The sequence below is a fragment of the Thamnophis elegans genome, chromosome 1 (assembly GCF_009769535.1).
Source record: "Thamnophis elegans isolate rThaEle1 chromosome 1, rThaEle1.pri, whole genome shotgun sequence".
Classification (NCBI taxonomy): domain Eukaryota; kingdom Metazoa; phylum Chordata; class Lepidosauria; order Squamata; family Colubridae; genus Thamnophis; species Thamnophis elegans.
The window spans coordinates 147,923,384-147,947,740 of record NC_045541.1 but is presented as its reverse complement, the minus strand read 5'-3'; the positions used below and the strand labels follow the sequence as shown (position 1 = coordinate 147,947,740).

Below are 24,357 nucleotides of genomic sequence, written 5' to 3'. Positions count from 1 at the left end.
TGGCCTTGAACAAGAGGGAGAGAAACAAGGCAGGGTTGAAGAGGCCCAGTAAGGCCGATGGGGCTGGTGTCAAGTCCTCATCATCCGAAAGGTCGGAATCACGGGTCACCTGTTCCTCAGAATCAGCAGCAGAAGACTGAGTGGTAGTTTGAGAAACCGCCCCTTGAGAACAGGAATAATTGCCCTTGTTTGATTTCTTAAAAGTAGAACCCTGAGAGTGGTGGAAGCCAGACACCAATGTTGGAGGCCTATGGCAATGCCTCATTCAATAGCTGCTGCTATGATGTCAGCCATATCATTGGGATTAACAGAAACAGTTCTGGGGGTAGGAGAACCCACATCTATGTCTGGGGTGACACTACCACCCCCCTCAGAATCATAGTCCACTTGAAACCCAATCCCATCCTCTGGGTTTAAAGGAGAGATGGGGGAGATACCTCCATTAGTATCAGTAGAGAGCCATGCTTGGTCTTAGAAGTGGCCTTTCGTGGAGCGGAATCAGAGGCCTTGTCAATGTCTGGACCAGGGGTAGCCACATTTTGAGCCTCCTGGGGAGGGACAGGCTTAGGCGCCTTAGCAGGCTTGGTTGAAGAAGACTGGAAGCATTGGTTCTCTTTTTGCTCCTGGATTCAGAGGGAGCTGGAGCAGGAATAATGGCCAGAGAAGAGGGATCATCCCGAGATAACATGGTTTCGTTGGTTGGCATTACTCACGGTTACTGAACACACACAAAATGGCCACCATATGTTTCCTGCCCAAACAAAATGGCCACCCGAGTAGATAGGGCCCTGAGGAAGGGCTGAGTAGATAGGGCCCTGAGGAAGTGAACTGGCCAGGTGGTTTAGTGCTCATCAGAAATTGCCGCTTTGCTGTCAGAAGGCTGGAAGTGAAGCCGACAGAGCCTTTCGAGGCCAAAGGGAGGAACGCTGCTGAGGTGGCAATAAGAGCGGTGGCGTGCGAAACGCCCTGCACTCAAGCGACAGATACCGCACTTTGGAGAAGCTGCAGGCTGCAAGGGCGATGAGATTGCTTTTTTTAAAGTCTTCAGGCGGCATGGCTGCAGCGATCAGCTCTTCGGGCAGAGGGGCAGCAGCAATGAACAGAAAGGCAGAGCCTGAGGTAAATTCCCCATTGGCTAGCTGCAAGCGTTCCATGCCACGTGTGGAGGCAAGCTAGAGCAAGGCAGAAGCCCCTAGAGGCTACAAGCCTCCGAATCGAATGAATTTAAGAGCCAATTGAAAGAATTTCAAAAGATAGCCAAATAGAAAAAAATTGGAAGTTTTCGGAATAATTTTAATTTAAAAAGACTTAATTAGCAAGGAGAGATAGAGACACAGCTAATCGAAGGATCGACTGAGTCTATTCTGGGGAGTAGTAGTCTCGTGGGAGTGTCTTTATCACTTGTAGACTCAGTCATATTGGATCCTGACGGAGTCATACTCCACCTACTAGGAGAATGCAATATTGCAAGCTAATTCCGCCAACTGCCAACAATTCGATCCTGACTGGCTCAAGGTTTATTCAGCCTTCCGTCCTTCTGAGATCAGTAAAATGGGGATCAGATTATTGGGGGTAATATGCTGATTCTGTAAACTGCTTAGACAGGCAGTAAACTGATATAAAGCAATATATAAATCTAAATGCTATTGCTATTGCCCGTTTCCTAGGGCTGAGGGTGGGTGACTGGCCCAAGGTCACCCAGCTGGTTTTATTCCTAAAGTAGGACTAGAACTTATCGTCTCTCTGTTTGCAGCCTTGTATTGTCACTAAATTGACACTCTTATGAAAACCTAGTTTGAAAAAATGCAAAAATATCTAGAATAAATTTGGTCCAATTTTAGTTTAAAATACGTATTTTCAATTCGACTATTTTTTATAAATATATTCTCCTGTATTAATACAAGCTTTGATTAATGGCATTAAAGGAACACATTCTCTAAAGTTCCAAATAAAATTCTATTTGAACAACTTGTTAAGAGAGTCACCCCTTCCTTCTTATTTATTTTCCAATTCTTTTCAGCGATGGGTGATACGAAGATGTCAGCAGCACCACATACATTTTTTCTGTCAGTGCTTTCAGTTTACCAAGCTCTAAAACCAGATTTGACAAAAGATCACTTTATTTCATAAGAACCCTCTAGGCCTTACCATTAATCACAGAAACTTGCCCCTTATTTTAAGATAAATTAGAGTGGCAAGGAACATGCATTTTCAGTGGTGACACCACTTATAGAAGTAGTATCTAACTCCCACTTATTTTAAGTAGGATTTTATTTTATTTCAATCTACTTCATTTTTCTCCCTCCACTGGGATTCCAGTCTAACTCAATGGACATCAGTTGAATCCATTGAACTTAATAATATTAGTTGAAAATATTTTTTGATAAAGTGCAAACGTTTGTTTTGAAAGGTAAGACAAATATTATACTGAAAGAACGGAAGAATTAAATTGTTTCCAGGCACTGCCTTTAAAACCTGTCTTCTCAGAATACCGTTTAGCTTTCAATGAAACAATTAGCATCTTCAAACACAAAATTCAGGTCAAATGAAGGTAGAACACTTGCTATGCTTGCAAAAGGGCTTAGAATTAATCTCTGGCATTTTCAATAAAAAAAGGCCAAGCAACGGCTAATGAGAAAGAATTTCTTTGACAGGAATCTCAAACAGCTGTTGTTCATCAGAGTAAACAGTACTGTGCTAGTCGAACAAAAAGTTCAGCTTGGAGTAAGAAAGTTTCTCATGTTCTACATTTATGAGCATTCTATGCCATGGAGTTGATGGCTTCAAACAAGGAAATTCAAGGTCTAAGCTAGGAAGTTAGGGTCCTATCCTGATGAGTTGCCATGACTGTGTGAATTCACGTATCTATTCAGATTAATAATACAATATACATATACAACGTTTCATGGCACATTCAGTGTCCCATGAAAGCTTCTATCATCTGAAACTAGCAGATTAATTTTTCAGACAGGAACCGTAGCTCTACAAACTATGTAATTTCATTTCAGGTTTGTTCCAGATTATTTCATTCTCATAGAAATACAGCCTCATGAGCTCTTAAAAGATTTTTAATAGATTTGGTTCTTCTCCCTTGTTAATGTGCTTCCCTACTTTAATTTTTAATATCATTAACTTTCAAATGATTTAATATTTTTTCTTCAAATTTAAAATCCAAATTTTCACCAAGGTAGTCAAGGTAGCTGAAAAATAACAACAAAACACTGCATCTTGTAACTTAATTTCTATTTTATATTATCTACTATAATTATTTACTATACTATTCTACAATAAGGCCACATCTAGAATACTGCATCCAGTTTTGGTCACCACACAATAAAAAGGATGTTGAAACCATAGAAAGAGTACAGGCAACAACAAAAATGATTAGAGGCCTGGAGGCTAGCCATGCCCTGTTAAGTAACTGGGCATTGTTAGTCTAGTGAAGAGATGGACCAGGGGTGACGTGATAGCAGCGTTCCAATATTTGAGAGGCTGTCAACAATTTGCCTTCAGAAGTTGTAGGTACTTCATCACCCAAGGCTTTCAAGAAGAGGCAGGATAGCTACTTGTCAGAAATGGTACAAGATCTCCCCCTTGAACAAGGGGCTAACTAGATGATCTGCAAGGACCCTTCAAACTCTGTTACTCTAATAATTTAAGAAAGGGTGACTCTGAGCCAGGCTCATTCCCAACTCCGCTCAAAAATATTGGCCAGGTATGTATTATTTGCACTGCATTTATAAGAATCTGGCTTTGGTACTGAGCACAATAATTCCAGCTCAAAACATTGATTTAAAGATCTCTGTATTTGAACATAAAAGGTTTTGTAGCAGCCCCAAGTTAATTTTGCTTTTGAAAAATGGAAAGATGTACTAAAATGTTATAAAATCATCAAATAATCCATTTTCTACATCAATAGACTAAGTTAATTAATACTGTTTTCTACCTTATACCTTAACAAGTTTTATTGTTAGATCTTTGTATTTTTTATGGTCTAATTTATACTGGAGATAAGAAAGTCATAATTTGACACGTGTGAGTTTTAATAATGATACTTCTCATCTCCTAACATATCTTCATATAAGGATGCAGGTGTTTGCATTCAATACAATACAATAGCAGAGTTGGAAGGGACCTTGGAGGTCCGTGACCCGACAAAAGCGCGAACGTCATAAGCGCGCCGACCACACCGCGGTGCTAAAACCGCGATGTCAAAAGCGCGCCAACAACAGCGCGCCGACAGAAGCGCAATTGAATTTACGGTTTACGGTTAGGTTTAGGGTTAGGTTTAGGGTTACGTTACAGTGCACTTCTGTCGGCGCGCTTTTGTCGGCACGCTTTAGGGCTAATTCGTCGCTCATTCGTCGCGCGGTTTTCTCACCGTGCTTTAGTCACCACGGTTTAGTCAGGCGCGCTTTTGTTGTGCGCGCATTTGTGGTGGAACCTGGAAGTCTTCTAGACCAACCCTGTCTAGGCAAGAAACCTTATACAGTTCCAGACAAATGGCTATCCAACATATTAAATACTTCCAGTGTTGGGGCATTCACAACTTCTGGAGGCAAGCTGTTCCACTGTTTAATTGTTCTAACTGTCAGGAAATTTCTCCTCAGTTCTAAGTTGCTTCTCTCCTTGATTAGTTTCCACTCATTGCTTCTTGTTCTATCCTCAGATGCCCTGGAGAATAGTTTGACTCCCTCTTCTTTGTGGCAACCCTTGAGATATTGGAACACTGCTATCATGTCTCCCCTAGTCCTTCTTTTCATTAAACTAGACATACCCAGTTCCTGCAACCATTCTTCATGTTTTAGTCTCCAGGCCCCTATGCTCCAATCCCCTATGCTCCAGTCCTCTATGCTATAAAAATGGTATCTGTAGCCTCACCATCTTAAAATTCTCATGAAAAACTAGATCAGCCTTACCCAACCTGGGCATCCAGTTGGCATATAGCCTTCAATTTCTATAATTTCCCAGTCAGAATAGCCATTGCTGAAAATTCTGGGAATTGGTCTATCCATTTGGAGGGCATCAGGCTGAGGAAGACAGAACTAGATTTTTAATATAAGAAGGGATGCGAAGTACTAAAATCATGCTTTGTTTGATATATTATAAAACAGAGAAAAGTAAACTGCTCACATTTTGGCATTAAGTTACATATGAAGATTTTGCTTTTTGCAGATTAATTCATGGAAGCCTATATTTTAGAAACTCTTGCTGTCTTATGCCTAAACTGCATAAGTCTGTATCCTAGCCTGCAAAACCAATGACTCAGCAAATAACAACAAATTATTCAGCTATGACTTTGAAAAAAGCTGTTATTAGAGCTGTGCCCTTTGCTCTGGATCCTATCAGGACTGAGCCTTTAATATATTTTCTATCAACTTTTTACCAAAACTGATTCCAGGAAACCTGTACTAAATTGAATGCATTTTTAGATCTATTTTCATAAACTTGCCTGAGTTCTATCGATTCTGTCTGAGTTATATTCAATCAGAATATAGATCTTTCCAGTCCATTCTGATCCTTTGCCAATTTATCTTATGAGGGTACCTCATGGATGAAAAATAACTCAAGACTAATCACTTACTATCCAAACTGATTAAACGCATGCAAATACTAAGTTATTAAATATTAGACTCTAATAAAACAGGTTCAGAACATTAAGCTTTCATGATAATGAAAACAATGGTACTGGGTACTTTGACAAATAAGTCAGTCTCCCCTGGGCTTTTTCCACTGCTGTTAATACTAGGAGTTGGGGCAGGGTACCCACTGTATTCTGCAGAGCACTGTTATACCAAAAAAAAAAAAAAATAGATCTAAGCATACAGGTATTCCTCAACTTGCAACCAGTTACTTAGCAACTGGTCAAATTTATCATATATCTCCCCAGGGATACTTATGACCCAGATTCAAAGTTCCAATGGCCCAAACACCCCTTCCTATGGTTAAGTGATCTCATTTTGGGCGCTTGACAACGGGCCTGAATTAATGTCCATTTACAGTCCTGTGGTCAGACAACTGTGGTTTATGTTTTCTGCTACAAACTAGTGTTTACTTCCACTTTATGACAAAAAAAACACCCATTGAGGTTTAACGACTAGTGATTAAACATCAGAAAAAGCTCATAAAATCAGGTAGTCATGTGGTTGGCCTTCTTAATGACCGTTACAATTTATGTCCTTAATTACAGTCATAGGTTTGAGGCCTACTGTACAAGCTTTATAACTGTAAAGTGTACAATAAAACAGCAGTCGATCTATTTGTGAAGAAATAAGTTAAGGGCCTACTATTAGATTTCAAGTCATCCCTCTTTTCTCCTCTTTTCTACAGAGATAATCTGCAGAAGGTTGACTCTGATTTTGAACTTCTAGTAATACAAAATCTATAAACAAATGGATTTATTTTTTTCACTTGGCTTGATGAGATGAGATGTGGAGAGTCAGAAGATTTTGTTATTGTAAATAAATTTTAGCTTGAGTGTTAGTTTTTTAAAAACCCATCAAAAATCACCATATGCTAGACTTACATTTTTTTAAAAAAAACTGAACAGCCTTCTATATTTATACTACAGTATTGATTAAAACCCATTTTTGGAAAGGCTGAGATTGACAGTCTGTTATTTTTAACTAATGTCTTGGTTTCCATTTCTGCCACTTGTTTGCTGTGGTTTCGAAACTACCTTCAATCTGTACACATACAAAACAGACATCATATTAGAGGAAAGCTTTGTATTTCAGCCATGTACAAGAGCTGAGATCACTAAAATGGACAAAGGTGATGTGTTGACACAATTCTGAGCAAGAATTTACAATTGCAGCTTTTTCTGCATATTCTAATATACACAGAGAGACACAAACAAACTAATAGCAGATGAGAGGAGATGCATGGTTATCAAAAGATTAACTTAAACCAGTGAAAACACCAATTACTTTCCTATTGCAAAACAAAGTTGCTGTTTTTAAGGATACTTACCAGCTACAAAACACTAAGCAGCCTCATCTCAAGTACAATGACAGTAATGCTTATTAAAGAAGACCCATTAGTATGAAAGTCCTTTTTTGAGAAATGGCATGCAATACTATCCTCCAGTTCTTGGCATCGGAATCCAAATATTATCTCTCCATTTTATTTAGCCAGTATGATAAATATACAGTTGGCTACTCCTAAAATTATTATTTTTTGCTTAGTTTTCTTCTTTTCTCATTCAGTTTTTTCTCTTTCTGATTTAACATATTTCCATCTTGGTACTCAGTTTGGGCTCAATTTTTCAGGATAGCTTTTGAGTACTAACACCTGACATCCTGAGAAAAGTTGTGGATATCAATATAATTTTATTCCTTAAAGGACGGGTATCAAACTCGCCACGTCATCTTGCCGTCACATGACATATCAGAACATTTTTCCCTTTGCAGAGATGGGGTGGGCATGGCCTGCAGGTGACGCATCCAGCCCATCGACCGCCAGTTTGACACCCCTGTCTTAAAGCAAGACATTTTTTTTTAAAAAAAATTAAATATATTTTAAAACCTTTGAAATTCAGAGATAGTCCTAAAACATTTAAAAATAATAATAAAAATCCTAAAAACATCCAGATTAATTAAATATGCATACTATAGGGAGAAGATATTTGGCCAGTTGGCAATACATCCAGGAAACAGGGTATTTAACACATTTAGCACCCCAGGCCCGCAGTCAGTGTTTAAAGCATTACAAAAAGCTAAGAGTTGGGGCCATTTTAATCTCCAGAGAGAGAATGTTCCACATATTTTGTCCCAAAATAGCTTTTAAATCATCTTCTTGAAAGTCATGGCGAGTTAGGTCACAACTGATTTGAAGGAGATATTCATAACTTCCCCATCAAGTGTACTTGATATATTTCATTCCAGGAACTGCAAGGTCCAGGAACACAAAAGGATGTCTGAACATCTCAGGCTTAAGGTAAACAAGGAGAGCTGAGATTCATTAGCAACAGATGCTGAGAACACCTTTATGACTTTCATACACTAATGAGTATGTTATTGCTAAAATACATAAACTTTAGTTGAAATATGGAGAGAGAATAAGTGAAAGGCTGTATGATAAAATGGGCTTTAAACCTAAACCTTTGGTTATAATATAAAACTAATGGGAAAATACGTGGTTGAAAAGATGGAAATGTATATTATCTTGTAGTCTTAAAGACAATTTTTATAAAATAATATATGGTTTGTGCTTGTCATCAGAGAAATTGTCTGGAATGTATAAAGGAATTTCAAATCATTGCTGGAGGTGAGCAACATGAAGTGATGTTCTATGATGTTAGGTGGACTGGTAAAATATCAAAATAATTTTATGTATAAATATATGAATAAATTCAAATGATTTTATTAAAGCACAACTGGAACCAGAGATTCTGGGATTAATGGACAAATAACTAGGAAAAATTGGGAAATTTAGTTTTTATACGGAATATGACAACTGCAAGATTATTATATGCTCCAACGTGGAAAGGCTCATCATTACCTACAACAGAGAATTGGTTGGTGACAATGATGGAATTTGCAGAGATGATCAAATTAACTGCTTTGGTCAGAGAAAAAAACGTATCTACATTTATGATTGACTGGACACCCCTTATAGAACAAATGTACTTAGGATTTGTAGTTTTGCTGATTAGAAAAAAATTAATAGGAAAAAACTAAGTGTTTTTTTATAATCATCGTAAAAGATAATTCTGTAATATTATTTGTATTTGCTGTAAAGGAAATCAGAAGCTTCTTCATCCACATTTTTCTTTGATTTTCTTCCTGCACTTTTGCTTTTGTTCTTCCTTTCTCCATTGATTCTGTTCTTTATTACTCTACGTTAGTTTTTATGTGTTTTGTAAAAGTTTAATAAAATGTATTTTTTTAAAAATCAATGGATATATGTTAATAAATTGGTCCAGTGAGTCAGTTACAAGAAAGGCAATATCAGATTGCTCATATTCAACATGTCTTAAACATCACTAATTTGATGTGGTTTATATCTGCAAGAAAAATATTTTACTTACAGAAATCAGTAAAAGGATTAATCAATATAATTTCAACAAGTAACAAGATGCAATTGACCTTGGAGATGTTACAATATATTTGCATTTTTTAAAAGCAAGACTTATTGGATAGTTCAAATAAAAGTATCCAATCCAATTGCCATATTACAAGATTAACATGATAGAAATTCATTAAAACCATTTATATATTGCCACTTATACTGCATTTCCAAGTTATTTACAATTACTTTAAAGAACAATAATAAAACATGTAAGTTAAAACACTCCATATATGTTATTCATTAAAAAAGAATGGAAGAATTTTTTTAAAAATCCAGCTCTACCAGTCACAATGACAAATTAGTACATTTCTAAATGTAGTAATAGCTACCCTTTGCTTATCAAGTGAGAAGAGTTTCAAGGGCAGATATTATGAACAAGACCATTCTCAGTGGCTGCAAAATGATGATCCACAATCTTTAACAATCCTAGCAATTTTGCAGATCTGTAATGAAAAGCAATCTGCTGATCTCATGCTACTGCAGATCCAGGAGCCAACTAACTTGCCTCAACACAAGGATATTATGTCCATGACATAGGAACCAAAAAAATGCATTGTGCGCTGGACAATACGGAAAAATTTGGTTTTTAATTGCTTACTCTTTTCCATTTGCAGGTCATCAATGGCAGACGTAAAGATTTATATTAACCAGATGGTTTAAAATTTGTCAATGTCAGTTTAAATGGTCATAATAATTTACTTATAATTAATATTTCTTTATGAACATCTTGTAGGAAAGGTTTCTTTCAGGTAAAAAGGCACAGCAATTTATGTGCAAGAGGAGTGTTAGAAAAATACTTTTTCAGCTTTCATAATTAGCATAATTTGGAACTTATCATATTTAATGCATTATTACGGAAGAATTGCTTCAAATAAAGCCATGCTCCCTTAGGCATTTGGGTCAAGATGTTAAGTGAGTCTTGCTGGTTGATTTGTTTATGGCTATGGGGTTTTTTATTGATTGTAAAGTGGATTTTTTAAAATGTCTGTCATGTTATACAATATATTGTTTATGGTTGACATTTCTTTTGAATTATTTGCATTGTTCTTTTTGTTTGTTTGTTTGAATTTGTTTGCTGCCCAGAGTAACAATAGTGATATGATAGCCGTATAAATCATATAAATAGATAGATAGATAGATAGATAGATAGATAGATAGATAGATAGATAAAGATAGATAGATAGATAGATAGATAGATAGATAGATAGATAGATAGATAGATAGATAGATAGATAAGTAATTCTGGAAGATCCCTATTTATTGACAGATTTCTTTCAAATTTCAATTTCTAATTTGATTATTTTTTTACTAATAAATTCTGATGCAAGTGAGACAGGTGGTACACATCTACAGTGGGGCAATAAAATATTTAGTCAGCCACCAATTGTGCAAGTTCTCCCACTTAAAAAGATAAGAGAGGCCTGTAATTGACATCATAGGTAGACCTCAACTATGAGAGACAAAATGAGAAAACAAATCCAGACAATCACATTGTCTGATTTGGAAAGAATTTTTTTGCAAATTATGGTGGGAAATTAGTATTTGGCCAATATAAAAAGTTCATCTCAATACTTCGTTATATATCCTTTGTTGGCAATGACAGAGGTCAAACGTTTTCTGTAAGTCTTCACAAGGTTGACACACACTGTTGCTGGTATGTTGGCCCATTCCTACATGCAGATATCCTCTAGAGCAGTGATGTTTTGGGGCTGTAGCTGTGCAACACGGACTTTCAACTCCCTCCAAAGGTTTTCTATGGGGTTGAGATCTGGAGACTGGCTAGGCCACTCCAGGACCTTGAAATGCTTCTTACGAAGCCACTCCTTCGTTGCCCGGGCGGTGTGTTTGGGATCATTGTCATGCTGAAAGACCCAGTCAAGTTTCGTCTTCAATGGCCTTGCTGATGGAAGGAGGTTTGCACTCAAAATCTCACGATACATGGCCCCATTCATTCTTTCCTGTACACGGATAAGTCGTCCCGGTCCCTTTGCAGAGGAACAGCCCCAAAGCATGATGTTGCCACCTCCATGCTTCACAGTAGGTATGGTGTTCTTTGGATGCAACTCAGCATTCTCTCTCCTTCAAACATGACGAGTTGTGTTTCTACCAAACAGTTCTACTTTGGTTTCATCTGACCATATGACATTCTCCCAATCCTCTTCTGGATCATTCAAATGCTCTCTAGCAAATTTCAGACAGGCCCGGACATGTACTGGCTTAAGCAGGGGGACACATCTGGCACTGCAGGATCTGAGTCCCTGGGGGCGTAGTGTGTTACTGATGGTAGCCTTTGTTACTTTGGTCCCAGCTCTCTGCAGGTCATTCACTAGGTCCCCCCGTGTGGTTCTGGGATTTTTGTTCACCGTTCTTGTGATCATTTTGACCCCATGGGGTGAGATCTTGCGTGGAGCCCCAGATAGAGGGAGATTATCAGTGGTCTTGTATGTCTTCCATTTTCTACTTATTGCTCCCACAGTTGATTTCTTCACACCAAGCTGCTTGCGTATTGCAGATTCAGTCTTCCCAGCCTGGTGCAGGTCTACAATTTTGTTTCTGGTGTCCTTCGACAGCTCTTTGGTCTTCACTATAGTGGAGTTTGGAGTGTGACTGTTTGAGGTTGTGGACAGGTGTCTTTTATACTGCTAACAAGTTCAAACAGGTGCCATTAATACAGGTAATGAGTGGAGGGCAGAGGAGCCTCTTAAAGAAGAAGTTACAGGTCTGTGAGAGCCAGAAATCTTGTTTGTTTGTAGGTGACCAAATACTTATTTTCCCCCATAATTTGCAAAAAAATTATGTCCAAATCAGACAATGTGATTGTCTGGATTTGTTTTCTCATTTTGTCTCTCATAGTTGAGATCTACATATGATGTCAATTGCAGGCCTCTCTCATCTTTTTAAGTGTGAGAACTTGCATAATTGGTGGCTGACTAAGTACTTTTTTGCCCCACTGTATGTAGCTTACATAACATAGGCCATTGAAGACTGCCATGTCCAAGAGCTGATTGCTCTTCCACATTAACTGGAAATGGCTGACAAACTTGTGTTTGTACACTACAATCATAGTTAATTGAATCATGGTTTATTAGCTCAACTGCTTGAACTTGCAAAATTAGTCACGAATTAGCCAACCACATTTTAGTCTAGCAACTTTGGTGACACCAACCAAAGATTAATATGTAATTAAAGCTTGAAGTTAATGGTGATTAATTATGCACATTAGGAGGGAGAAGGGGTAAGTGCAGAAACTAGCATGGTACAATGAACTGAACTTTAAGTTGGAAACAAATTGAAAGCCTACTCATATATGTAGCAAATTGGGATTTCTGCAAATCCATGTTTGCAAAAGTAAAATGATATCCTGAATTTTAGGATAAAGAGCAATACAAAAATTGAAAAAATAAATTAGTGAAAGCCCTTGATAATTCAAAACAGTATGTTATTCCTGATTGTCTGAATTCTACAAGTAGAGATAGTGCTAAATCACTACATTACTGAGAGACAGTTTGGTATGGCAAAGGTAGGAGACTAGAAACTGTGAGATCATGAATCCTAGGCCTGGCATAGGTACAAAGATAGCTGGGTGACCTTTAACCATGGGTGACCTTAAGCCAATCATTTTCCCTCAGGGCTTGGAAGGAGACAATGGCAAATTACAAGATTGATTGTGAAACCTTGCCAAAAAAACTTCAGGGACTAGTCCAGTTGCCAGGAGTCAACACTGATTCAAAGGCACAAAAATAACACTCCATGCTTGGAATTTTCTCCTAGTTGCCACCTGAATCTCAATTTTAAATCAATTTCCCAGCAAGTTACACTAAGAGCAGAGCCAATGACTGATGGAACAAGGAGCTGACAAATAGACTGGCTCCTCAGAATTTTTCTCTGCTCAAGGGGAGAATCTGGGATTGCCCACAAGTGCTCCATCTAGAAGATAGTAAAACAATGGTCATTGGCTCATTTTAAAGCTCTGGAGGATCTGCCATCTTTACCCAAGCCATGATTTAGTACTTTCAAAAGGACACTGGGTTTCCTTGCTTCCTTTATGAAGTATGAACGTTTTGAAATTAATGTAAGTATTCTCCCATGGAAAATGCTGTTCATCAAAAAAAAGGATAAGAAAGGACTTTGAAGGTTGGACATTAGAGAAACTGAAAGATTATAATTAAAAGAGAAGTGACCCATTAATATAGAATGGATCAATGTATTCTAACTTTGGAAGAATCCAATGTTATTTAGCAGCAATGAACTCAGAGGATGTTTTGAATGTGGATTTTAAAATGAGTTAAAAGAATGATATGGAAAAAGATGTGACACTGAATTTACAAATGAAACCAGTTGTTTTGATAATTAGAAGGAATATATAAATAACAAACCAGAAAAGTGACTTGGATAACTTTATTTTAGATTTACAAAAGAGACATTTTAAACTTATGAAGGAGTTTCTGAGAAGTGACAGCGAAAATGAAAAGAAATCATCTTTGGGAACACTATTTAAAGGAATTAAAAAGATTCTTAAAAGTAAAGGGAAGGAATATAAAGTTGGTTTATTTAAAGTTAAAATGTGTGTTGTTTCTGGTAATTCTTAATGGATTTTTGCTGATTGGGACTGAATGGTGAGATTTTTGTTTATAGATAAGAGATGAGATATGGGAAGTACATATGATTTTGAGGTTATCAGAAAAGGTGATAAATTATTGAAGTGGTTTGTACTTTCTTGAAGAAGCCATTTCTTTATATATCTCTTTTCTTTACAAATGTTTGTTTTTTCCTCACATTTTTTACTGTTTGTATTTTCTTACTTTGCATTGGTTTTTATCTTTGTATCTGGTAACCTCGTTAAAAATTTGTTACATTAAAAATGTAAGCTGTATAATAGCCCATTTATGTTGCAATTCCCATTTACTTGAGTGCATTTACAAATCGTTCTTGTGTTCCAACCAGAATGGAGCCTGCCCATCACGGTTGTAACTCATAAAATGGATTGGTCATATGATCTACCCAATTTATGACTTTATTTATTGTGGCAATCATTAAGTGAATCACCATTGTCACTAAGCAAATGCCACATTCATTAAGCAAACCAATAGTTGGCTATGAGTATAGTTTTGCCAAAATTCAGAAGTAAATGCCAATTTTTGGCAAAACTGTCATAAAACATGATCACATGATTGCAGGACACTACAATCATGGGCCAGTTATCGAGTACCCCAAGTACAGTCACACATAACCACGGAGGTCCTGACTGTTGCAATTTCAAAGCTGGACATAAGTAGATCCTCTGGAACATCAAATGATCTTAAGTCAAGGACTACCTAAATTAAGACTTCTAAAACAGATTTGCCTCTATTAATTCTAAACAATAATCTATGAAGAGCAAGAGCCATCTTTGGAAGATATTCCTTGGAAAACATGGATTCTGCAGATTTTCCGTCTCCTTCCTTTGCGGTTTGAAATGTATGAAAAGGCACTGAATGAGTCAGAAATATAAACAGAGGAAGAGTAGCATAACCATAAAATTATCAATAAAAGAAGAGCCTTTTCTGTTGTGGTTCTGAGGTTTTTCCTTTTATAAGAAACAGCCATTCAGTTTAATTGCTTACGGATTTAGGAAACTGCTAGGTAAGCTCCCCGTTGGGAGAGCAAGTGCGTTCAGAGAAGCATTGTGAGAGTTGTATTGGAGAACACACAAACCAGCATACAGAGACACTGCAGTTTAAATAGGCTTTTACTTTCGTGGAAATAGAGGTATCAAGAGTCCATCAAACAGTCCAAGTCATACACGGATAAGACAGTCAGTCATCAATGTCTTTCAGTTAAGGGATAATCCAAATAACATAGTCCATAATCATACAAACAGTCCAGTACTCAAAGTTTGCTAGCAGTTGCAAAACTTACAATAGCTCACGGCACTTTCTAACAGCCAGCTTCCAAAACACCCAGATCAGATCAGCCCAGCATCTAACAAACAGAGAGCTAACAGTCATTCTGGCTCTCTCTTATGGCCAATTGAGGAAAACAGCAACCAATCACATTTTACAGTATGATTTAAAGAAAAAGGTATAGCATTGTTACATGATTTATATATTGCCAACCCAACCGTTAGATTATATTCCTAACAGAAACAATTTAAAGCTTAATGTTTTACAAATACTTTTGGAAAAGTTATAGGTATGCATATATTTGCTTGGAAGGAATATATAAATATTGCTTATATAAATAAAAGAGAGCCATTGGTATGCAGAAAGCACCCAAATGCATTTTCCATTCTGTTGCAGGGATGGCTCACCTTAAAGTCTATGCAACTCTTAAGAGGCGGATTATTATGTATTCCATGCTGCCATTGCACATCTTTTCTATCAGATTCTGTGAGTTGGAGTACTACACTGCACTTGGATCCAGATTCCATCTTCACATTGAGGAATAGCTAGTGTGTTTTTGAATCAGTTCCTAGACTGAGAATATATTTTTCAGCTGCTACATATTTAGCTTTTGTAAAAAAAAAATCTATTTAGTAACAATGCTATTGCTCATATTGCAATTATTGTGCTCATACCAATTCTGGATTCCTATCTCCACTTGTAGGCTGCAGGGGAGGATATTTGCACCAGCAACAATACATTTCATTTCAATTTATTTATTGTTTCTTTAGCAAATTTATATAGCCATCCAACTTACACAAAGATAACTCTGGGCAGATTGTATTAAAAATGCACAATATAAAAATCCAACAACACCCCCCTCCCCCATGGCGGCAGCAACAGTTGATTGGCTCCATCTTCATTTATGGTTCCCAGACCCACTGAGAAAATCCTGTTGTCAGGCCCTTTTGGAAAGGCAACAAGGTAGGGGCCAATCATACTTCAAGGGAAATGTTCTAAAGAGGCAACCACTGAGAAGACCCTTTTTGTGGTCTCACCAGATGTACATTCCTTAATAGATGGCATCCACAACATACCCTGACTTTCCACTGTAATGACAAAAGGGAAGAAACAGAGGAAGGCCACATGGGCTTTAAAGGTGACAACCATGCAGCCAGTAAAGGCTCCAGCAAAAGAAGTGCACAAATCTAGGCTTGCACAAAATTGTTCAGGCTGCTGCATTCTGAACCAACTGAAACTTCTGGATATCTTCAGGGGCAACGCCATGTAGAACACATTACAGTAGTCCAGAAATATCTAGAATTGTGGAATGTTTCTCTTTTGAAGACCCTACAACATTTAAGTACCATGAAGCATTTTATTTGATCTGGTTTCGCAGCTAGAGAAGGATAGGAAGATGAGGGAAAGGAAATTTAGTGTGATTATTTTTTGCTTCAGTAAATATTTACTAAATTATTGTACAAATTATTCTAAAAGTTGCTTCTTTATAACATAATGAAGTTTTTGGGCCACAGATAATTTAGTTCAAATGTTAAAATCCATCCAATTCATTCAAAAGTGTTAACTGGAACTTCAGTGATAACGTGTGTGTGTCCGTGTGTGTGTGTGTGTGTGTGTGTTTCAGAAAAAAACCTTCACTTTTGTCAATTTTGCTATGCTGCAGCCTGATTCTACAGTTGTTGACATCCATTTTTTTTCTTATGAATCTACACTCAGTACCCGATAATAACGAAGTAAAAACAGAAGTTTTGAAATATCTGTAAATCTATTAAAAAGAAAAAACTGAAATATAAAATAGGCAGAAGTATCCATACCCTTCATTCGCTACTTTTTTGAAGAACCTTTGGCTACTTTTTTGAAGCACCTCCGGGATTGGGTGGCCTATAAATTTAATAAATGAAATAAATGAAATTATTTACAGCCTTGAGGCTTTTTGGCTACTACTGGACTGGCAGATTTTCTGCCATTCTTCCTTGCAAATCCTCCCAAGCTCAGTCAGGTTGGATGGCGACCATTGGGGGACAGCCATTTTCAGATCCCTCCAGAGATGTTCAATAGGATTCAAGACAGGGCTCTGGCTGAGCCACTCTAGGACATTCAGAGTTGTCCCTAAGCCACTCCTGTGTTGTCTTGGCTTAGGATCGTTGTCATGTTGGAAAATGAACCTTCAACCCAGTCTGAGGTCCTAGGCTCTGTAGAACAGGTTTTCATTGAGGATATCCCTGTACTTTATTCAGTTTTCCTTCAACCCTGACCAGATTCCCAGTTCCTGCTGCTGAAAAACAACCCCATAGCATACTGTCACCACCATGCTTCACTGTTGGGATGATATTGGGCATAGGGTCAGTGGTGCCTGGTTTCCTCCAGACATAATGTTTAGAAGAGGTCAAACAGTTCAATATTGGTTTCATCAGACCAGAAAATCTTGTTCCTCAAAGTCTGAGAGTTCCTCAGGTGCTTTTTCGCAAACTCCAAGTGGGCTTTTATGTGTTTTGCACTGAGGAGGTTTCCATCCAGTCACTCTGCCATAAAGCCCAGATTGGTGGAGAACTGCTGTGATGACTATCCTTCTGGAATTCTGTCCTATCTACACAGTCAGAGTGGAATTCAGTCAGACCATGGTAACTTCTCTTACTAAGGCCCTTCTCCCCCGATTGCTCAGTTTGACCAGGTGACCAGTTCTTGGAAGAGTCCTGGTTATGCCAAACTTCTTCCATTTGAGAATTATGGAGGCCACTGTGCTCTTAGGAAACTTCAGTGCAGCAGAAATTTTATTGTAGCCTTCCCCAGATCTGTGCCTTGCAATAATTCTGTCTCCAAGCTCTGCAGGCAGTTCCTTCAACCTCATAGCTTTTGCTCTGCTACAGTGTGCATTATCAGGTGTGAGGCCTTCTACAGAGGTATGTGCCTTTCCAAACCATGTCCCATCAATTTAATTTACCAAATGTAGACTTCAATCAAGGTGTAGAAACATATCAGCAATAATCAAAAGAAATGGGAGGCATCTGAGCTAACTTTCAAGTGTTGTTGCAAAGAGTCTGAATACTAATTATGCTAATATGATATTTCAGGGTTTTTTTTCTTTTTTCAACAACTGTAGAATCAGCCTGTAGCATAACAAAAGTGACAGTGGTCTGAATACTTTCTGAATGCACACACACAAACACACTATTCCATGCCATTGAAAGCTAGTAGCAAATGCAAACATCAAAAAATGTAGCTTCCTCCACTACAAAAAATAAGTTCTGCTGTAAATTTTGGGCTGTCCAAATTTATTTCATACAAGAGTAACTCGAAAGTTGGGGGGGGTTCAGTCATATTTTGTGTCCCCTAAATATCGACAATGTGATATTTATGAAAGTCCTCATGACTGCACAAAACAGAACTGCATGCATTTTCTCTTTATCCAAACAGTCTGCCCAGATCTCAATGGCCACCGGAGGACAAGCGTCATCTTGTTCTAGCCTACTTGTATCTTTCTGATCCATTCATTTGAAATGAATATTTAGAATATAAACTATTTTTTTTTATTTTATGAAAAACTGAGCAAACTTGTCCAAAGAGAACTAGATGGCTATCCTGCTGTATTACCCCACTGAGTCATTTTAAGAAAAGACTGTATCAAAAGTTTCAGAAGAGAGTTATAAAATGAACTGTTTATTTCTTACGTAGACTTCCATTGATTTTATAAATGGAATCCAAGTTCAGAATAAAATAGGGAGGGGGAGCAACCATAGAGCATATTATGCTAGCCAGTATCACATACATGCTTCAATTATTTCATTTCATCATCTCCAAATTATATAAAGTTTCTTTCCATCTTGAAATATACATGTGTAAATGTTATTTAAAAGCAGAAATCTTAGTGCAGAACTGTCATGAATCCAAGAATTAAGAATCCTTATCAGCATGGAAACTTCATTCTCTGAACCCTTTGAAACACTGGAAATTCACGGAAGCTATTGCTTATTAATGACCATAGGCAGAACATAGGTATCAATGGGCAGCAATTGTGATAACTACGCATTATCCCTAATATGAAAAGCAGCATGAACATGAATACCAGTTGCTGGAGAGCAGCAATATCGGGTTATGATTCTTACATCCTGCTTGCAGGCTTCCCAGGGACAGCTGCTTGGCTACTACAGGAAACAGGATGCCACATTAGGGAGGACTTTGGTCTGATCCAGCAGGTCAGTCATGTTCTTAAGTATATACTTTACATTTCGAGAAATGTCATAATTCCTGATTTTAGCTTCATGGTATGCTGCATATGTCCACTGCAGACAAAAATAATGTACATATGCAATAAGTTAGTCTAATGTTTTCTTTAGAATGTCAAAATTGTCTGCTCTTCACCTCTAAATCTAAGTGACGAACTGTCATAAATATTTCTTTCTTATAGATTCTAGAAAAAGCATGGCTTTCAATTTTCTTAACACCTTCATTGACTTGGGATTAGATCCTTGTAATTGCACATAAGGAATATATATAACAGCACAACTTACTTTTAAGGACATATGCAAATATTATTTCATTTGTTTAACCTGACACTCTTTCCATTCCGTGCTAATAAAAGCAGTTTCCCAAAATGATCCTACAATCTCACTTCCAATATATAGTAAAAACAATTCTTTCATACATGGAACATCTTTGCTACAAACACTAAAATCCAGCTTTTGCTTCCCAAATATTTTAAACCCGAATATGGTTTCATAAATCTATCTTTTATTATTTTAGATAACCAAATACATGCAGTTTCAAAACCAACCATTAGCCTTCAGCAAATTAGAATGGAAAGATGAAAAAAAGAAAAACAAGATAGTATATGGACTAAAAATGTCAGAATGTTATAATTTATTTACTACATGCAGCCCGTTAACAATTGTAATAATGCATTTTTCTAAATAGCCTATATAGAGATCAATTAAAAAGTCAAAGTCATTCACATTATAGCATTCAATTGCATAGGTTACAGCAGACTGCTTCTCTCCACAGACATGCCTTAAGCATACAGTACTACTGGTGCAGTCCTGATCTCAGAGACATGTTTAGTCATCGAGTTCAAAAACTGGGAGAATTGAGCTCTAAAAAATATTACATTTACCGATAAAATCTGTAACATTCATCCTTTTTTACAATCTTTGATCAAAATACTGAACATTCATCCTTACTAGCTTGAGGGCTACTCCTCCCATTGTCAGCACATATAAACCAACATGGTCCTACAATCCATATGTTTAATTTTCTAGCACAACATAATATAAAGAACAAAGCTTTCCAAAATACGTTTAGATGACTGAAAGGACAGAAACCCATGCTATTGACAATGACATCTGAATATTTCAGCAACATCTTAGTAAAAACACTGTGTAGACATGACTAGACTGACAAATGCAACTATGATTTTCTTAAATTAAATCTTATCTTTTCCTAATATACATTTTACAAACTGATCTGTTGCCAACTTCCCTTCCTCATTTAAAACAGACAAACCAATAAAAAGCCTTACAATCAGCTTTAAGAATCAGTAAAATTTATCTGCAGAGGCATGACTCAGTATAAACTTTTAAGCAAATTCTCCACGGCACTATAAAATGACGTAATCGTGTATAATTCCAGCTTTTCTATTTCTTAAAATAGAGGCACGTTTAAAGTACTACTGGGGTGACAACAGAAAACAATTTGTAACCCAACCCCCGTAATACCTTCATGTTGTATCTTTTAACTGCTCCTTCTTCTGCACTTGCTATAAAGCTATCCCTATAAAACAAAAGCAAAAAAGGCACACAATAAAAAAATCTCCATTGCATTTCATTCATCCCACATCTTTTACTAGTGTCCTCCCTCCTCTTCAGCTGCACCTGCAACAGTCCTTAATCCTGCATGCCTACCACCTCTGATACAAATTCAAAATGCAGCTGCCTGAGCATCCTTCAGTGACTGGACTGCAAAGTGATCAAGCAAAACAAGTGTTCGGGGAAGATACAAAGTTGGTACGTACATCGAGAGTTTGCCACAAGTGAATTAAAAGCAGCATTCCCCCCCCCACCCCCGTTTTTACCAAGGCAGACGCTTTGCCCCTTGAAAAACCCTTCGGTCCGCCCACATCGACTGCATATGGAGGGAGCCAGGAATTAAGAGAGCGTTCTGCATTCACACACATCAATGCATGTAGGCAGACACCTTTATAGTGCAGCTGCCGAAGGAGAAAAAAAACCCGGCATGCTTTTCTTCCCCGCCGGCAGCTATCAGACCCCGCGTCCTGCTGATCCGATCCTAAAACGTGACTAGAGGTTTCGGCCTCGCAACAAGCTTCAAGAAAGGAAAGAAAAGAAAGGCACACCGCGTCTCTTAAAGCAGCCAGACACGCCACCTCTCTCTTCTTCCAAAGCGAATATAGTGGGAGGAGGAGAAGCAGGAGCAGGAGGGAAGAAGAGGAGGAGGAGGGAGAGGAGCAACAATAGCAGCAACAGCTTGAAGGGTGATGAATGTGCGAGCAAAGCAGCCAGTAGTGATTCTTGGCGGCGGCAACAGCAGCAGCAGCAAGAGCAGCAGAACGAATCTACCTCGGAGAGGCAGTTTTGAGGCGCATGGAGGCTGAATGCGAATGCCTCCGGGCAGCAGCAGCAGCAGCATCAACAGACTCCCCGCATAGTCCCCAAGCAGCAGCCTTCTTTCCGGGCGGCTGCCTTAATTGGGGAAAAAACAAAAAGAGGCGAGAGAGAGAGAGAGAGAGAGAGAAAAGCAACAGCTCGGGGGAGCGGAACATGCAGCCCCCTACCCAGTTCTAGGCGAGCTCCCACCACTCCAGACACGCGCTTATAACTGAGCAGCGGCGGACCTCTCCAAACTAATCGCGGCGCCAGCCCCTTCCCCACAGCAGGTCCACGGTTCGGGCAGCCCCCCACGCCCTGTGGGCTCTTCCAAAGGGGGGACCTCCGGCCGTTGCACACGACGGCTTCCCCTTCCAGCTTAGCAAAGCAGCAGGGAAAGGGAGAGACCGACCCGCTCTGCCTCGGCTTTGGGAAAGGCTCCCTCCTCCTCCCCACTAGCTCCGGATTCCGCCTCTGCCTGGAAGCGAGCAACAGCCGGCCAACCTTCTTCGGTTCTTCCCCTACTACTTACTCTGCGCCTGAGGAAAAGAAGGGAGAGGGGGGGGCAAAAAGAACCGCGGACGCCAGCACTACCGACCACTGCTGTCCTTGCAGCAGTTCAGCCAAACGTAGTCTTTGCCTTGCCTCGGCTGGAAAGTCCCTGGTGCGCTGCCCCGGCTGGTTCTTTTTTTTTTTTTCCTTTCCCCCGCCCGCCCGGCACTTCCTCTCCCGCCCTCGAGCCCACTCTGGAAATCCCCGCCGCGTTCTTTCTTTGCTCGCGCTCGCCCGCTCGCTCTCTCTCTCGCGCGCTCTGCCGGGCTCTTTCTACAACCAGCACCCCGCCGCCGCCGCCGCCACCAAGCGCGCCTCCAGACTGGCTTCTCGGCACTGGCGAGGCGGGTTGAACGAGGGTCGGGCCTCAGCGGAGCTCAGTCCCCGCCCCGCTCATTCGCCAGCCGCGGGCTGGTTGGCTGTCCTGCCTGACGGAAAAGAGGGAAAAATGGGGAGGGCATGGGGCGGGGGCGCTATTTCCGCACACATTTCATTCAGGAGGAAAACGGAACGACCGACCCCCCCCTAGCCGTAGTTCCGAGGAAGAAGGGACAGAGGTGGCGCTGTTTCATTCGTGCGTAATTGGGGTTTCATTTATATCGGGAGTCCCGCTGGAATTCTAGCACTTGTTTGTGTGGTGAAATGATTAAATGAAGTCTTTCTCTCTGAGCATGGGCTGAGCGCTGTCCTTTCCTTCCACTTATAAGTCCCGTATCTGTGGCGAGCGCTGACTTCCCTCATAAAGTTCATACATAGGGAATTAAAACTTGCATTTTCCACAGTTGGTGTGGAGGGAAAAGAGCAATCCCTGAGCATTTGCTTAAATCGTTTTTGTCCACCTATCGTTCTTTTCCTTTGTAATAAGGGTCCTTTATGATTTTCACAGTAGGCATGATGGCATTCGTAATTAGTTCGTAAAAGTGAGTTTTAAAACATTTATGGAGAAGATCAGTACCCCCTCCATTTCACTGGTGCTGAAATGTATCTGACACAGTTTTAAAACAGAATAATTCATTAAAAGCATTTTAATGCAAGTTACAAATTAAGAATTTCCACAAATATTTAATGTTTTTTTTTAAAGTCATAAAGGCATTCTCCCACATCACACTTCAAAAGTATCAATACTCTTCCTATCCTGCTTCAAAGTCCAACTTTCTGTTCCATGTCACTGGGAACATCTTGGCTTGCACAACTCCGATCATTTTATGTACAGGACAGTTCACAACATTTTTTTAAAAAATGCATGAAACACCCGATTCGGTGTTTGTAATTATGAGGTGCAATATTTCTAAAACGAAATACACAGGGAAACGGGCAAAAGAAATTGAAGGCTGGCTCCCTATAAATCTTTTCTTAACATGGTGCCTTCCAGATGTGTTGGGATGGCACTGATGAGGGTATCAAATTGGGGAAGGCCGCTTTAGGTACAGTCAAGCAACTACCTCTGCTACCCAAAAACATACTTCTCATGTAAAGAAGTTTTCAATCAGCCTTCTGTGAAATCACTAGAGAAGCAGAGAATGAAGAAGGAAAAGAAACAACACGACAAGTGAAAATGAAGGGAAATCACAAGGCCAAATAACCAATTCAAGAAAGTAAGCTCATTTCACTCCAAAGTCAAGGGTCAAAACAATGTGAAGAATAAGAATAAACAACATGTAAAACACAACTTCAGGTAGCAAGAAAACCCAAGATTTATGGGAGCTATCAAAACCCATCCAACAGAAGCAACATACACATATTCATATTCACTCTTAGCAAATATTATCTATTTGCCATTATAACCTAATTCATAGAAACACTATTTTTTTATCTTAAGGTTATTCTAGTAGTGCATATTTAGAAAATGTCATTTGCATGGTTTGGGTGATATTAGAGATTAGAGAAATAGCATTAAACTGGTAAGTTTGAAAGTTATTAGACCCACATAAAAGCTGCTTTATGGTTGTAGCTCTTTATTCTGAAATCTCTATAAAAAAAGAATAAACACTTAAATCATTTTGAAGAAATGCTCATATTTAGGCTATGACAAACCCCTTCTCCAGCTGAAAAAGCCAGCAGATAACTGGATCCTAGTTTATCCCTTTGAGAAGTTGTCTCTTCTTACCAGATTTTTGCCACATCTGGATAATCTGGTGCAATTGAGATTCTTATCCAACACAATCCATGTTGATCATACAATTGAATGTGATGTTAGAGATTGGCAGCCATGGCAAAGCCTGTCAAGAAGAAAGAACCTCTCATGCGAATTAGAG

At 38.8% G+C, this 24,357-nt stretch overlaps 1 protein-coding gene across 1 annotated transcript in view; it reads right to left on the bottom strand.

The window, feature by feature from the left end:
- TRAF3 (TNF receptor associated factor 3) overlaps positions 1–22,451 on the bottom strand; it is an 84,368-nt gene extending 61,917 nt beyond the window's left edge. Inside the window, exons 1-2 of the mRNA XM_032234718.1 lie at positions 22,083–22,451; positions 20,663–20,717 (exon numbers count right to left, since the gene is read on the bottom strand). The gene's annotated coding sequence lies outside the window, so the exon portion shown is untranslated. The remainder of the gene's footprint in view (positions 1–20,662; positions 20,718–22,082) is intronic.
- Between the last annotated feature and the right edge of the window lie 1,906 nt (positions 22,452–24,357).